General features: G+C 39.6%; 1 long non-coding RNA gene across 1 annotated transcript; it reads right to left on the minus strand.

Annotated features, from left to right (window-relative positions):
* Window positions 1–3,720: 3,720 nt before the first annotated feature.
* LOC141050854 (uncharacterized) lies at window positions 3,721–16,187 on the minus strand. The gene is made up of 4 exons (XR_012220537.1): window positions 16,009–16,187; window positions 5,913–6,081; window positions 5,482–5,646; window positions 3,721–4,270 (listed from the first exon to the last, which is right to left on the minus strand). It is a non-coding gene; the product is annotated as an uncharacterized lncRNA (long non-coding RNA).
* Between the last annotated feature and the right edge of the window lie 634 nt (window positions 16,188–16,821).

A 16,821-nucleotide genomic window follows, 5' to 3' on the forward strand; every position in this document is an offset into this window, starting at 1 on the left:
TATAGTGCGGGTCGTTACGGACGTGGCAATATTAAATATGTATACTTTTATTGTTTTATTTTTTTAAAAATAAAAGAATTTGTTAGGGAATTTTTATATTGATTTATTTATTTAGGAATTAGTTTTATACTTTTCTGTCTTTTTTACTTTATTATATTGTCCCAGGGGGACATTACAATAAAGTGTCAGATCGCTGATCTGACACTTTGCAGTGCACTGTGTCAGATCAGCGATCTGACAGATGCTGCAGAGGCTTTCTTAGTGCCTGCTCTCAGCAGGCACTGAGGAAGCCGCCTCCCTGTAGGACCCCAAGGGCCCCCGCGGCCATATTGGATAAGAGGGCCTGCAGGGAGGAGACCCTCAGAGCAGTGCGACCACATTCCGCTGCTCCGAGGGTCTTAGGGAAGCATGCAGGGAGCCCCCTGACACCAAGCCGCTGACACCAGGCCACAATCAGCGGCACTCCCCCGTGAGCACCGCTGATCGCGTGTGACATATTATTCCATCCGTGGGACTTAGGTCCCAGGTCACATGGACGGTATAGTACATCCAATGTAAGGAAGGGGTTAAGAACCATTTTCAATTTAACGCTATAATACACAAGGCAATGTGATTTTTTTTTTTTAGCTGCCTTCAGACTGATTTTGAAACATGGTGATTATTGATCTCTAGGATGATCGATACCGTGCATGCCTAGATACATCCACCAGGGTCTTCTCCATCCTTATCGTGATAGTATCAAGCCAACAAATTGCCAGTCTTCCTCTTCACCTTGTTTCTTCTTTTCTTCCAACCTTGATGTCCATCTCCAGTGATTTCTCTCTTCGTATGATGTATCTAGAGTAGGCGAGTCGTAGCTTGGTGTTCTTTTCTTTGACTGACATGTCTGGCTTGATTTGTTCCAAAATTGAATAGTTTGTTCTTCTTGTCTTCCATGGTATTGATGCCCTCCTTCTCCAGCACCACAATCACAGACCTCAATATGTGACACATTAAGTTTTGTGCAACATATTTCATTATATAGGGGTTAGTACTGAATACTGCACTGTACTCCATAATGTAAAATGTAAAATACATGCTTCTATGTCTGTATTGCCACTGTATTAAGGATTTATTTTACCAAAAAACTGCATTTCAAGCACTGTTAGGTCTTGACTGCCATGATAATACATCTATGCTAATGCTAGGGGCAATAAGGTAACAGAGGGAGCTCTCTCCCCCTGCAGAAGCTCCTAGATGCCACTGTTGCTATTAAGTATGGCATCTAAAGTGTCAAATAGTTGGAGTTGCTAAAAATTTCCTGTTCCAAGTGTTGTACTCACATTACAGGTGATGTGCACTACAATTGGCATGGGCTGTTGGCTTCCAAGGGGCTAAATGATACTGTGGGTTGCAGTTACTGATCTGCAATCTGGACATACAGCCTTATCCTTTTGCAGGAAGGAATAAATATTTTGTTGGTCCATCTCATGCTGCCAAGACAGCTCTGAATCATGGATACATAAACTCCATAAAACCTCTGAAAGTGTCCTACAGCTATAGTATCTGGCACCGACACGGTAACAGCAAAGTCTGTATCTCAGCAGATCTCTTATTGAATCACAACCTAAAGGCCTAAGGTGACCAAAGAACATTGTTTCCCCTTTTCCACATTGAATTCTGGTATACTGACCTACACAAATCATTGTTTTTATTATTTTGAAGACATGGTATTTTGGAATCCTGGTAAATTGTGTACATAATTTTGTCTGTTGTTTTATATATACCTGAATATTGTGCATGCTTGAAACCATTAATGTAATATTATTGCATAAACTACTGCATTCTAGAAGATCATAAAAACAAAGGAAAAATGCATAAACACTTGGATAGATAAGCCTCATGAAAGAAGCAATTTTTTTTTCTGCTCACATATTCTATTAAATTGGTAACTGTCCACTGAAGCAGGACTTGCAAATAGCTGCAGTCGTTCTCATCTCTTCCCACTAGCACTGCATCATTTCAGCAAGAAAAAATATTATGATCATCTTTAATTCCAAGGATAATTACAAATGTCACTAGCATAATTTACACCATTGTTTTCTGTTATTATTATGTCCTCATTACGGAGTGGAACAAAACAAACACCCTCCCGAGTATGTACCAAGAGCTCACAGAGCACCTCTGAACGTAAATGTCACCTGCGTTCATTTAGTTCATGGTTGAAATGCAGCATTTGAAACTTACTACTAATCAACCCATTCCCATTTATCATTTGGGTAGTCAGCTGTAAATTGTTATACACTACTGGAAAATAAAATGAGTATGTCTTACATGAGGCTATATATATATATACAGACACACACACAAGTGCAAAGGCCTTAAAAGGGTTGTCCAAAGAACACAGTGCATTTTCACTAGCAGATCCTGGAATACTAATAACTTTCACAATTTAATGTGCTAAAAAAATGTTCCTGTGCTGAGATAAACTTATAAATGTGACTCTGCTGTGTACTGTGTAATGGCTGTAACACAGAAAAACAGTATAACAAACGTATAAAAATACTCTGTTGTAAAAAAGTAACAGTAAACAGCAAGTGCTAGTAAAAAGATGATAACAGTACAGGGTATTTGGTTGAAAGATTTTTTGTAAAAAATGTATACTAAGCCGCTCTACTAAGCGTCAAGGTATACCCATATCAGAGCAGTCCCTAACCGATGTATTTAAAAACCAGACCATGTGTATGGTACCTTTGTGAGTAGGATTCAGAAAGGTAATGTGTAATGGCTGTGTCTGACCATACAGGAACATGGTCATACCACAGCTCCTGGGCAGGGGAGAAAGCAAAAGAGAATATACAGACCGGACAGCATAAGATCGTAGCTGATTACTTCTGTGAGGTACAACATGTTGTTAAGCATGCAGTGAAATGTTTTATCTCACAGAAAGCAGCAGCTGTGATCCCATGCTATCCTATCTGTATACTCTCTTTTACTTCCTTGGAGGCTAGCAAACTGTAATGGTGATGGTAGAGTAAACGCGAACTCTGCCTTGCATTTTTTTCTGGAGTGTACACCTACAGGAGATGGACACTCAGATGTAGTAGACTGCGTCTGAGTGGCCACTTCCTGTAGGCATACGTTCTAGAAAAAAGTGCATGGCAGAGCTCATGTTTGCTCTGCCATCATCATTACCGTGTATTGGCCCTGTCGGCCATGCATCCTGGGATTTCGAAGGTATGCCCCAATAGAGACACAGAATGCAATGTGAAAGCACCCTTATCCTGTTTTATTCTTTTGCACATGTAATCAAGTCAATTAGATGACATAGTTGGATCCAAACACTTGCATCCTCTATATTGGCTTAATAAGCTTTAAAGTAACCTTTTATGATAATTTTCCTAATACTAGTGATGCTCTATGGTGAAATCAGGTTAAGACTAGCCATAGGGCTAATTTTTCAAAAGCTGTATAGTCTGATCTTGACGAGGGCCGCAATGGCCTGCAAAACTATTAGTAGTATTGGTGTCCTCAGAATGCCAATAGTGTTAACCGCTAAAGAGGAGGAGAGGGCAATCAACTATCTAATCTACCAGTTTTTCCTGCAAGACCACAGACTGCTTTCCCTATGTCACAAGAAAATAAAGAAAATAGCCAGCTCACCCTCCTTTGGCGTACTGCAGCACAGATATCAAGGGAATACTTGTAGGCAACATGAAAAAATGGAGAAAAAAATCCAGCTGCTGTAAAAGGCTTATTCTTTAATCCAAATTGGTAAAAGTAGATATGACATCAAAAACATCAAGATATTGTGGCAGACATCGCAGCAATGCATATCAAATGCTAGCTGTGTTCTTTGCCAGAGCTGCACTTAAAATGAACACCCAACATTATATACTCCAAGGTACAAATAGACCACCCCCACAAACAAAACAAATGACTAAAACTAACCATAATATTAAAAGATACAAGATTTTGAATGTACAACGCAAAATGCATAATACAGATACGCTAGAAAATATGTAGGAATTATATAAATATAAAAATACAGAGATATATACAGTCAGAAATTAAAATGACTAATAATGGAACAACAATTCCCTGCGAAGATTCAGTCCTTGTGGGCTACATGTGTTGAGGCTGAACATCCAACATGCTTCTCGGTCCTTTAGACGTAACTTAATATCACCGCCTCTTCAGTTCATATAAACCTTTTCAATAGCATACACTTGAAACGAGGACATATTTCTTTGATGATGCTGTATAAAATGTCTAGATGCCTTGCACATTGCTTGGAAAGAATCAGATGTATTATAAGTATCCGTTAAATGTTCAGAAATGTGTTTCTTTACATTTCTTATTGTGCATCCAACATACATTTTATCATATTTAGAACAGTGAATAATGCAAATTACATTTTCACTGTTACAGTTCAAATATTGTTTTACAAAAAATTGTTTAGAAGCATCCAAATCAGAAAAAGTTGTTACAAATTTGCATATTCTGCATCTATTTTCCCCACACCTATAAAATCCCCTACAATTAAGCCAAGTATGTCTGATTTTTTCTTAGATTTGGGATTTGACAATATATTTCCCAAAGTTTGGGCTCTTTTGGCAATCACAGCACACCCTGGTATCAGAATCTTTGATAAAATCTCATCTTCTTCCAACATAGGGAGATATTTCAAAAATATTTTTTTTAATTTCAGAAAGCACCATTTTTTTTTATCCCATTTCTTTTATTAGGAGAATATAGAATAGATCAACATGATTTTTTTGTGTTGCAATTTTTTTCGCCCTATCCAACATCCACTCAGGATATCTCTTATTTTTTAACTTGTTCTCACAATCCAAATATTCTCCATTCAAAAAATGGATGTTATTACAGTTATGTTTAATCCAGGTAAACTCCCCCACTGGTACCAGTGTGTCTGGGATAACAGCTAGCTGCATGTAGAATGTTGCTTCCAGCAATTGGCTTGCAAAATGTGGAAGTAGCAATGCCATTATCTGCACCCACAAGTTGCAGGTCTAAAAAAGAAATAGCAGACTTGTGAGTAACAAACGTAAATTAATTATATGAATTGTTATTGATGTAACTAACATAATCAGGAATGGGAGATACATTGCCCTTTCATATGAACAGGAGGTCATCGATGTATCTCCCATGCCAGAACAAATGTGGGGCAAAAGGATTAGTGTAGACATATAACCAATTTAATTCCCAATATGACATCACCAGATTATCAACAGAGGGTGAAAATTTAGCCCCCATGGAAACTCCCTTACATTGGAGAAAAAATTTGTTATCAAATAAGAAAAAATTGTGTGTAATAAGAAAAGAAACCAAAACTAGAATATAATGACACAAATCCTTAGAATACCCACTGAACCGACCTAGATGGAACCCCAATGCTTGCAATGCTATTTCATGGGGAATACATGTATAAAGCGAGACTACATTACAGACTAGCCATGAACAATTGTCATCCCAGCTCACCTGTGATAGTTGGTCTAATACATCCTGTGAATCTTTAAGAAAACCGCAGGTACGCTGAACTAAGGACTGCAGCATGGAGTTAAGCCATTCATCTGCCCGTTCCATAACAAAATCAATTCCAGAAATGACTGGTCTCATGGGGGGTCGAAATACTGCCTTGTGCATCTTTGAAAGACCATACATATGTGGTAATTTAGGTTGTTCGACAATTATATAATCTCTCTGCTGCTTAGTTAATATACCAAGTGAAAAACCTTCATTGATGCTAAAATGGGTCTCCTTTGTGTATTTACAGAGTGGATTACTTGATATCCTTTTGTAAGTAGTCAAATCAGACAATAAGGAATGCATTTGATTGTTGTATATATCCAAATCAAGGACAACTACAAGTCCCCCTTTGTCAGACATTCTGAAAATTATAGCATCCATACCTCTCAATTCTTTTAAAGCCAGAGATTCTTCACAGGTAAGATTATCATTATCTTTGTGAGCTGCTGTTACAGTAGAATGCAATTCCCGTAATTGCCTTTGCATAACTTCAGTTAACTGATCCATTAATGCCGATCTGGATTGCACAGGGTAAAGGTTGGATTTCGAATGCTGAAATGAGAAACTTGGTCAAACATTTATCATCTTCGTTCATATCTTGTAAATTCAAGATTGTCATTTGTTTTGAAAAATTCAATAAGCGGTATTCATTTTGTGTGGGCAGTGATACATCCACCTCTACATTTTCTATGTCCTCAGTGAAAAAATGTCGCTTCACAGTGAGGTTTCTAATGAAATGGTTGACATCTAAAAAGGTCCCAAACAAATAAACGTTTTTTGTTGGTACAAAGTTCAGACCGTAACTAATTTGTTTAGATAAATTCAAAACATTCACAGGTATAGACTTATTTAAAATTTTCTCCTGCGTCGTATTGTCTTCCCTGTTTTGTTTGCGGTGCTTGCGCCCTGCACGTTTGTTGTTTTTTTGTCTTGCAAAAGTAAGAAAAATCCTGACAAGGAATGTTGGAATCTAAATCATGGGTGTTGCTATCTGAAAGATCAGGGTCAGAGGCACTAAAAACTCACACGTGCTTGTAGGTTGCCCCTTTCATGATAATTAATACTTTCAATATAGATTTTGGGGATTTATGGGGTTTTTCCCATCTGCCCCACTCATAAACTTGATTCAGTTTATAATCATTTTGATCACGGCGGAATTTAGTCTGTTTTCTGGTTCTAACTATCTTTCAATTGTAATACAGCTGTTTGTATTTGCTGTATAGCTGATTCATATTCAGACATATTAACTTTCACCTTTAAATTTTCTTTCTCCTTTTCAATTTCACTTTGCAATCCTTTCAATTGCAATTCCTCCTCATCCAAAATTGGTCTAAGAAGCAGTTAGTCAGAATATCATTCCATTTGTCTACAAAGGTATTGGAATAATCCGTGGTGGTTATTTTTTGATCCGAAGACCCCTCGGTATAATTTTTTTTGTCTACATAATTTTAAAGGGTTGTGTGATTCCACCATACCTTAGTTTCAGACATCATGAGTTTTTCCAATTTATCCTGCTCCAGGATTGCACCACCAACAAGAGAGTTTGAAACTGAATCAGTCGAAAACACCTGAGCTGCTCTTCGAATTCGGTCTTGAGAAAACTCTGTCATGATAAAAAGCCTCTTCAACGCCGAAAAAATTGGTGTATATACCACCAATAAATAAGATTGCACTGTTTGTGACAATCAAAAGATTTGTTTAAAAACTAATTGAGGGGTGCACGGCACTAGTCCAAATATACCACAAGAGAATAAAGAAAATAGCCAGCTCACCCTCCTTTGGCGTACTGCAGCACAGATTCCAAGGGACCACTTGTAGACAACATGAAAAAAGATGGAGAAAAAAATCCAGCTGCTGTAAAAGGCTTATTTTTAAACCAAATTGGTAAAAGTAGGGAATTGTTCCATTATTGGTCATTTTCATTTCTGACTGTATATGTCTCTGATGTATTTTTGTATTTACACTACCGTTCAAAAGTTTGGGGTCACCCAGACAATTTTGTGTTTCCCATGAAAACGCATACTTTTATTAATCAAATGAGTTGCCAAATGAATTTAAAATCTAGTCCAGACATTGACAAAGTTCAAAAAAAGATTTTTATTTGAGATAATAATTTTCTCCTTCAAACTTTGCTTTCATCAAAGAATGCTCCCTTTGTAGCAATTACAGCATTGCAGACCTTTGGCATTATAGCAGTTAATTTCCTGAGGTAACCTGGAGAAATTTTACCCCATGATTCCAGAAGCCTCTCCCACAAGTTGGTTTGGCTTGATGGGCACTTTTTGCGTACCATACGGTCAAGCTGCTCCCACAACAGCTCAATGGGGTTGAGATCTGGTGACTGCGCTGGCCACTCCATTACAGATAGAATACCAGCTGCATGCTTCTTCCCTAAATAGTTCTTGCATAATTTGGAGTTGTGCTTTAGGTCATTGTCCTGTTGTAGGATGAAATTGGCTCCAATCAAGCGCTGTCCTCAGGGTATTGCATGGCATTGCAAAATGGAGTGATAGTCTTCCTTATTCAAAATCCCTTGTACAAATCTCCCACTTTACCAGCACCAAAGCAACCCCAGACCATCACATTACCTCCACTATGCTTGACAGATGGCGTCATGCACTCTACCAGCATCTTTTCAGTTGTTCTGCGCCTCACAAATGTTCTTCTGTGTGATCAAAAAACCCCTAACTTAGATTTGTCTGTCCATATCACTTTTTTCCCAATCTCCCTCTGTCCAATGTCTGTGTTCTTTTGCCCATATTAATCTTGTCCTTTTATTAGCCAGTCTCAGATATGGCTTTTTCTTTGCCACTCTGCCCTGAAGGCCAGCAACCTGGAGTCGCCTCTTCAATGTAGACGTTGACACTGGCGTTTTGCATGTGCTATTTAATGGAGCTTCCAGTTGAGGACCTGTGAGGTGTCGATTTCTCAAACTACAGACTCTATTGTACTTGTCTTGATGCTCAGTTGTGCAGTGGGGCCTCCCACTTCTCTTTCTACTCTGGTTAGAGCCTGTTTGTGCTCTCCTCTGAAGGGAGTAGTACACACCGTTGTACAATAGGAAATCTTCAGTTTCTTGGCAATTTCTTGCATGGAATAGTCTTCATTTCTAAGAACAAGAATAGACTGTTGAGTTTCACAAGAAAGTTCTTTTTTTTCTTGCCATTTTGAAAGTTTAATGGAACCAAAAAAATGTAATGCTCAGATTCTCAAGTAGGTCAAAGGAGGATCAGGTTTATAGGTTCTCTACTCAGCCAAACTGTTTTCACCTGTGCTAACATACTTGCACAAGGGTTTTCAAGGGTATTCTAACCATCCATTAGCCTTCTTACACAGTTAGCAAACTCAAAGTACCATAAGAACGCTGGAGTGATGGTTGTTGGAAATAGGCCTCTATACACCTATGAAGATATTGCATTACAAACCAGACGTTTGTAGCTAGAATAGACATTTACCACATTAACAATGTATAGAGTGAATTTCTGAATCATTTAATGTTAGCTTCTTTAGAAAAAACTGTGCTTTTCTTTCAAAATTAAAGAAATTTCTAAGTGACCCTAAATTTTTGAACGGTAGTGTATATAATTCTTACATATTTCCTAGCGGTTCTGTACATCCAAAACTAATTGTTGCTTTATTAATCTTGAAAGTAAAAAAAATGATAGTGTCCTTGTATATGTGCATTTATAAATCTTGTTAATATTTGGCATATACCGACATTTATAATTTGACTTTAACTAATGAAGACATTTGAATGCAATTAATCCATATTTAGATTGCTTTAAAATAGATTATGAAATGTTACGTCACCTTTAAATATAGAAGATTTTATGCCTTAGTTTCTGTTAATTCTTATAGAGTTTCACTTCAGAGTAATGTTTCTCATTAAAAATTACCAACAGTCCAACTATTCCCAATTTCAGAAACAAAAATTAGTTGGCAGTGAGCTATTCAAAATTCCCATAGCATTATTACCTTCTCTATTCACAGATAAAGACAATTTAATTGCACCCTGTAGTGGTGCAATTATCTTGACTCTTGACCATCAGTTCATGTTGCACATATAATGAGTGTAGCATGCTACATTATTTATTATCAGTCAGTTCATGTATTGGAAAACATCTATGAAGATATTGACATTTATTTTGTAAAATTAAACTTCCATCAACTTCAGACATAACATATGTTTCAAGATAAACAATTTAGAATGGAAAAACAACTGTTCAAGTCTGCCAGCTTCTACAATTTTTTTTAACCCCTTTCTGCCATGAGACGTACTATCCCGTCCATGTGCCCTGGGACTTAAGGCCCAGGGACGGGATAGTACGTCATAGCGATCAGCAGCGCCCACGTGGTGAGCGCCACTGATCGCGGCTGGATGTCAGCTGATTTTCACAGCTGACACCCGGCACAATGTGTCAGGGGCGGTCACGGACCGCCACGACACTTTAACCCCTTGTACACCGCGATCAAACACGATCGTGGTGCACTGGGGGTTAAAGGGAAGCATTGGCAGGGAAGGGGCTCCCTCCGTGCTTCCCTGAGCCCCCCACGGCAGCACAATGTGTAGCGCTGCTGCGGGGGGCTCTTTCCCTACAGGCCCCCGGATCCAAAATGGCGACGGGGACCTTCGGGGGCCTGTAGGGAGCTGACTTCCTCACTGCCTGCAAAGCGCAGGCATGAGGAAGTCTGCAGCAGTGCCTGTGACAGATCGCTGATCTGTCACAGTGATCTGTGATGTGACAGATCAGCGATCTGTCACAGGACAGTGATGTCCCACCTTGGACAATGTAATAAAGTTAAAAAAAAGTGTAAAAATTAAAAAAAAAAAAAAAAAAAAAAAGCTAAATAAATTAGTAAAAAAATAAAAAAAATATTCCCCAATAAATTCATTTTGTGAAAAAAAAAAAAAGAAAACAATAAAAGTACACATATTTGGTATCACTGCATCTGTAACGACCCGCCCTATGAAACTGTCTCATTAGTCAACCCGTTTAGCGAACACCTTAAAAAATAAAAAACGAAGCAAAAAATAATGATTTATTATCATACCACCGAACAAAAAGTACAATAACGCGCGATCAAAAAGACGCTTATAAATATCCATTGTACCGCTGAAAACGTCAGCTTGTCCCGCAAAAAACGAGCCGCCATACAGTGTCATCTGCAAAAAAATAAAAAAGTTATAGCTCGCAGAATAAAGCAATGCAAAAATAATTATTTTTTATATAAAATAGTTTTCATAGCATAAAACCGCCAGAACATAAAAAAGACCTAAATGAGGTATCGCTGTAACCATACTGACCCAAAGAATAAAACCGCTTTATCAATTTTACCGCACACGGAACGGTATAAACGCACCCCCCCAAAAGAAATTCATGAAACGCTGGTTTTTGTTCATTCTGCATCCCAAAAATCGGAATAAAAAGCGATCAAAAAAGTCACGTGCCCGAAAATGGTACCAATAAAAACATCAAAATATGGAAAAATTATAGCTCTCAATATGTGGTGATGCAAAAACTATTTTTACAAAAAAAAGCATCTTTTAGCATGTGACAGCTGCCAAACATAAAAACCGCCATAAATAGTAAATTAAACCCCCGTTATCACCCCCTTAGTTAGGGAAAAATAATAAAATTAAAAAAATGTATTTATTTCCATTTTCCCATTAGGGTTAGGGCTAGGGCTAGGGTTAGGGCTAGGGCTAGGGTTAGGGCTGAAATTAGGGTTAGGGGTGTGTTGGGGTTAGGGTTATAATTGTGGTATTTCCACTGTTTGGGCACATCAGGGGCTCTCCAAATGCAACATGGCATCTGATCTCAATTCCAGCCAATTTGGCGTTGAAAAAGTCAAATGGTGCTCCTTCCCTTCCAAGCTCCGCTATGCACCCAAACAGTGATTTACCCCCACATATAGGGTATCATCATACTCAGGAAAAATTGCAAAACAACTTTTGTGGTCCAATTTCTCCTGTTACCCTTAGGAAAATAAAAAAATTGGGGGCAAAAATATCATTTTTGTGGGAAAAAATGATTTTTTTATTTTCACGCCCGGGCGTTATAAACTTCTGTGAAGCACTTGGGGGTTCAAAGTGCTCACCACACATCTAGATAAGTTCCTTAGGGGGTCTAGTTTCCAAAATGGGGTCACTTGTGGGGGGTTTCCACTGTTTAGGTACATCAGGGGCTCTCCAAAAGCAACATGACAGCCGCAGAACATTCCATCAAAGTCTGCTTTCCAAAACGTCACTACTTCCCTTCCGAGCCCCGACGTGTGCCCATACAGTAGTTTTCTCCCATATATGAGGTATCAGCGTACTCAGGACAAATTGGACAACAACGTTTGGGGTCCAATTTCTCCTTGTACCCTTGGGAAAATAAAAAAAATTGGTGACTAAAAGATCATGTTTGTGGAAAAAATACGATTTTTTTATTTTCACCCCCGGGCATTATAAACTTCTGTGAAGCACTGGGGGGTTCAAAGTGCTCACCACACATCTAGATAAGTTCCTTGGGGGGTCTAGTTTCGAAAATGGTGTCATTTGTGGGGGGTTTCTACTGTTTTGGTACATCAGGGGCTTCCCAAACGCGACATGGTGTCCGATCTCAATTCCAGCCAAAAACGTCAAATGGCGCTGCTTCCCTTCCGAGCTCTGCAATGCGCCCAAATAGTGGTTTACCCCCACATGTGGGGTATCAGCGCACTCAGGACAAATTGCACAATATCTTTTAGGGTCCTGTTACCCTTGGAAAAATAAGAATTGAGGGTGAAAAGATCATTTTTGTGGAAAAAATATGATTTTTTAATTGTACGGCTGTATGTTATAAACATCTGTGAAGCCCTTGTGTGTTCAAAGTTCTCACCACATATCTAGATAAGTTCCTTGGGGGGGTCTAGTTTCCAAAATGTGGTCACTTGTGGGGGGTTTCCACTGTTTAGGTACATCAGGGGCTCTCCAAATGCGACATGGCGTCCGATCTGAATTCCAGCCAATTTTGCATTGAAAAAGTCAAACGGCGCTCCTTACTTTCTGAGGTCTGCCATGCGCCGAAACAGTGGTTCCCCCTACATATCAGGTATCAGCATACTCAGCACAAATTGCACAATAACTTTTGCAGTCCAATTTCTACTGTTACCCTTGGTAAAATAAAAAAAATTGAACCTGAAGTATTTTTTAGTGAAAAAAAGTTAAATGTTCATTTTTTTTTAAATATTCAAAAAATTCCTGTGACGCACCTAAAGGGTTAATAAACTTCTTGAATGTGGTTTTGAGCACCTTAAGGGGTGCAGTTTTTAGAATGGTGTCACTTTTGGGTATTTTCTATTATATAGACCCCTCAAAGTGGCTTCAAATGTGATGTGGTCCGTAAAAATAAAGTGTGTTGCAAAAATGAGAAATCGCAGGTCAATTTTTAACCCTTATAACTTCCTAACAAAAAAATTTGGTTCCAAAATTGTGCTGATGTAAAGTAAACATGAGGGAAATGTTATTTATTAAGTTTTTTGTGTGTTGTATCTCTGTGATTTAAGGGCATAAAAATTCAAATTTTGAAAATTGCGAAATTTTCGCCAAATTTCCATTTTTTCACAAATAAACGCAAGTTATATGAATGAAATTTTACCACTAACATGAAGTAAAATATGTCATGAGAAAACATTGTAAGAATCACCGGGATCCATGGAAGCGTTTCAGAGTTATAACCTCATAAAGTGACAGTGGTCAGAATTGTAAAAATTGGCCGGTCATGAACGTGCAAACCACCCTTGGGGCTTAAGGGGTTAAATCACATTGGCAAAAAAATTAATTCACCACAAGTTGCATTACTGCAAAGCCTCCTATTAATTTCAGATAGTGTGAAACATTCTGAGGTCTCTTATGACTGTTTGCAATGGCGTTTGCTATGGCGTGTTTGTTTTCGTTTACACTACCCTATACATTGCAATTTCCAATTTTTCTTTTAGCACACATTGTACAGCACTATAATTAACATTTGACAGTGTTTTTTAACCTCAAATATTCCACGTAGTTACATGTACAGAAAAGAAAATATGTCTGCAGGCCACAGTATAAGTGTGGCATGTACGGCTGTGAATTGGACTGGTAAAGCAGGTCTATAAAAACAGACATACAGTGGGGAAAAAAAGTATTTAGTCAGTCAGCAATAGTGCAAGTTCCACCACTTAAAAAGATGAGAGGCGTCTGTAATTTACATCATAGGTAGACCTCAACTATGGGAGACAAACTGAGAAAAAAAAATCCAGAAAATCACATTGTCTGTTTTTTTTTTCATTTTATTTGCATATTATGGTGGAAAATAAGTATTTGGTCAGAAACAAAATTTCATCTCAATACTTTGTGATATATCCTTTGTTGGCAATGACAGAGGTCAAACGTTTTCTGTAAGTCTTCACAAGGTTGCCACACACTGTTGTTGGTATGTTGGCCCATTCCTCCATGCAGATCTCCTCTAGAGCAGTGATGTTTTTGGCTTTTCGCTTGGCAACACGGACTTTCAACTCCCTCCAAAGGTTTTCTATAGGGTTGAGATCTGGAGACTGGCTAGGCCACTCCAGGACCTTGAAATGCTTCTTACGAAGCCACTCCTTCGTTGCCCTGGCGGTGTGCTTTGGATCATTGTCATGTTGAAAGACCCAGCCACGTTTCATCTTCAATGCCCTTACTGATGGAAGGAGGTTTGCACTCAAAATCTCACGATACATAACCCCATTCATTCTTTCATGTACCCGGATCAGTCGTCCTGGCCCCTTTGCAGAGAAACAGCCCCAAAGCATGATGTTTCCACCACCATGCTTTACAGTAGGTATGGTGTTTGATGGATGCAACTCAGTATTCTTTTTCCTCCAAACACGACAAGTTGTGTTTCTACCAAACAGTTCCAGTTTGGTTTCATCAGACCATAGGACATTCTCCCAAAACTCCTCTGGATCATCCAAATGCTCTCTAGCAAACTTCAGATGGGCCCGGACATGTACAGGCTTAAGCAGTGGGACACGTCTGGCACTGCAGGATCTGAGTCCATGGTGGCATAGTGTGTTACTTATGGTAGGCCTTGTTACATTGGTCCCAGCTCTCTGCAGTTCATTCACTAGGTCCCCCCACGTGGTTCTGGGATTTTTGCTCACCGTTCTTGTGATCATTCTGACCCCACGGGGTGGGATTTTGCGTGGAGCACCAGATCGAGGGAGATTATCAGTGGTCTTGTATGTCTTCCATTTTCTAATTATTGCTCCCACAGTTGATTTCTTCACTCCAAGCTGGTTGGCTATTGCAGATTCAGTCTTCCCAGCCTGGTGCAGGGCTACAATTTGGTTTCTGGTGTCCTTTGACAGCTCTTTGGTCTTCACCATAGTGGAGTTTGGAGTCAGACTGTTTGAGGGTGTGCACAGGTGTCTTTTTATACTGATAACAAGTTTAAACAGGTGCCATTACTACAGGTAATGAGTGGAGGAAAGAGGAGACTCTTAAAGAAGAAGTTACAGGTCTGTGAGAGCCAGAAATCTTGATTGCTTGTTTCTGACCAAATACTTATTTTCCACCATAATATGCAAATAAAATGAAAAAAAACAGACAATGTGATTTTCTGGATTTTTTTTTCTCAGTTTGTCTCCCATAGTTGAGGTCTACCTATGATGTAAATTACAGACGCCTCTCATCTTTTTAAGTGGTGGAACTTGCACTATTGCTGACTGACTAAATACTTTTTTTCCCCACTGTATACAGTTAAATGTCAAAAAATTCAAGTTGTTATGCGAGCATGCTCATGTGCTGAGTGACTTCGGCACGCTCGAACAACATGTTTGAGTCCCTGCACTTGCACCTCTCGCGGCTGTTTCGCAGTCACAACACATGTAGAGATTACCTAACAAACAAGCTAGCACACAGGCATGCTCTGATAACACCTTATCCAAGCATGTTTGCTCATGCCTAGTGTTGAGCATTCCAATACTGCAAATATCGGGTATCGGCCGATATTCGCGATATTGGAGTTCCGATACTGAGTTCCGATATTTTTACAATATCGAATACCGGAATCAGAAGTCCCCATAATGCAATGAGCCAGTTGAGGATCCTAAGAAGTGTGGGCACATCCTGTTAGGCATGCTGAAATTATGTCATCATGATGCATTATAATGGAGTGTGGGTGGTGCATGGGCTGAGACTGTGCGTGACCGTGGGGGGTCTGTGCGGGCCTGCCAGGGTCTGTGCGGGCCTGCCGGGGGTCTGTGCGTCTGTGTGCAGGCATCTTCCGATGGGACTACAAGTTCCATCGGGCTATGCCTGCTGCAATGACAGTGATTGACACATTAGCCAATGATTGGACAGTAGTAGTCCCATCATCCGGCTAATATGTTGAATGTAAAAAAAAAAAAATAACACAAACATACATACTACATACATACTACTTACAATACATTCATACAGACATACAGTACATATGACATAGAGTACATACACACCATCACTTGTCACTTTGATCCCCGAAGCCAGTGTCATCTGTAAAAAATATTAAAAAAAGAAACAACCAATATATTCGGTAGTAGAGGATCAAGCAGATAACGTAGTCAGATGACAGCCGGGGGTCGGTACACTGGAGAGGCAGTTGGGTAGCAAAGGATCAGCAGAAGGAAGCACTTGACTAGAGGCTGGAAGCACAATAATCTCACACTGCAGCAATCACAAGGCCAGGTTTATATAGGGCATGTAATTAGCAATCAGAGGGCCAATTAGAGAACACAGGGTGGAGCCGATCAGGAACAACAGTCACTGGTATCTGGATTTTAGCAAGGAGCGGTCCAGCTGACTTGAATAGCTCAGGAGGTAGAGCTGCTGGGTCGTGGACAAGAAGGTGCTGGGTTCGATTCCTGATAGTACTCCCCTCCTTTCAGGATGGCCTCTGGACATCTCAGGGCCTGGTTTATCTGGATATCTCCAGTGAAAGGCTCTTGTAAGTCTAGAAGCATGAACGTTGTCCTCTGGTTCCCAAGGATTTTCTTCCGGTTCGTAACCTTTCCATTGCATAAGATCAGTAAGTCCTTACTCAGTGGTCCTCCTCAGCCAGACACACATTAGACCTGGTCTTCACCCGTCTCTGCTCTCTTTCTAACTTCACCACCTCCCATCTCCCTCTTTCTCATCCTTGTCCTCTTCACCAGGCACCCAGGTCCAGCAACATGCGCACCCCTGCAGAAACCTTGCGCACATAGACACCCACGCGCTCTCTGACTCTATTCTACCACTGGCATCCATATCCTCACTCCATGACACAGACG

The sequence above is a fragment of the Dendrobates tinctorius genome, unplaced genomic scaffold (assembly GCF_039654945.1).
Source record: "Dendrobates tinctorius isolate UK_male_01 unplaced genomic scaffold, ASM3965494v1 ptg000154l, whole genome shotgun sequence".
NCBI classification, from domain to species: Eukaryota; Metazoa; Chordata; class Amphibia; order Anura; family Dendrobatidae; genus Dendrobates; species Dendrobates tinctorius.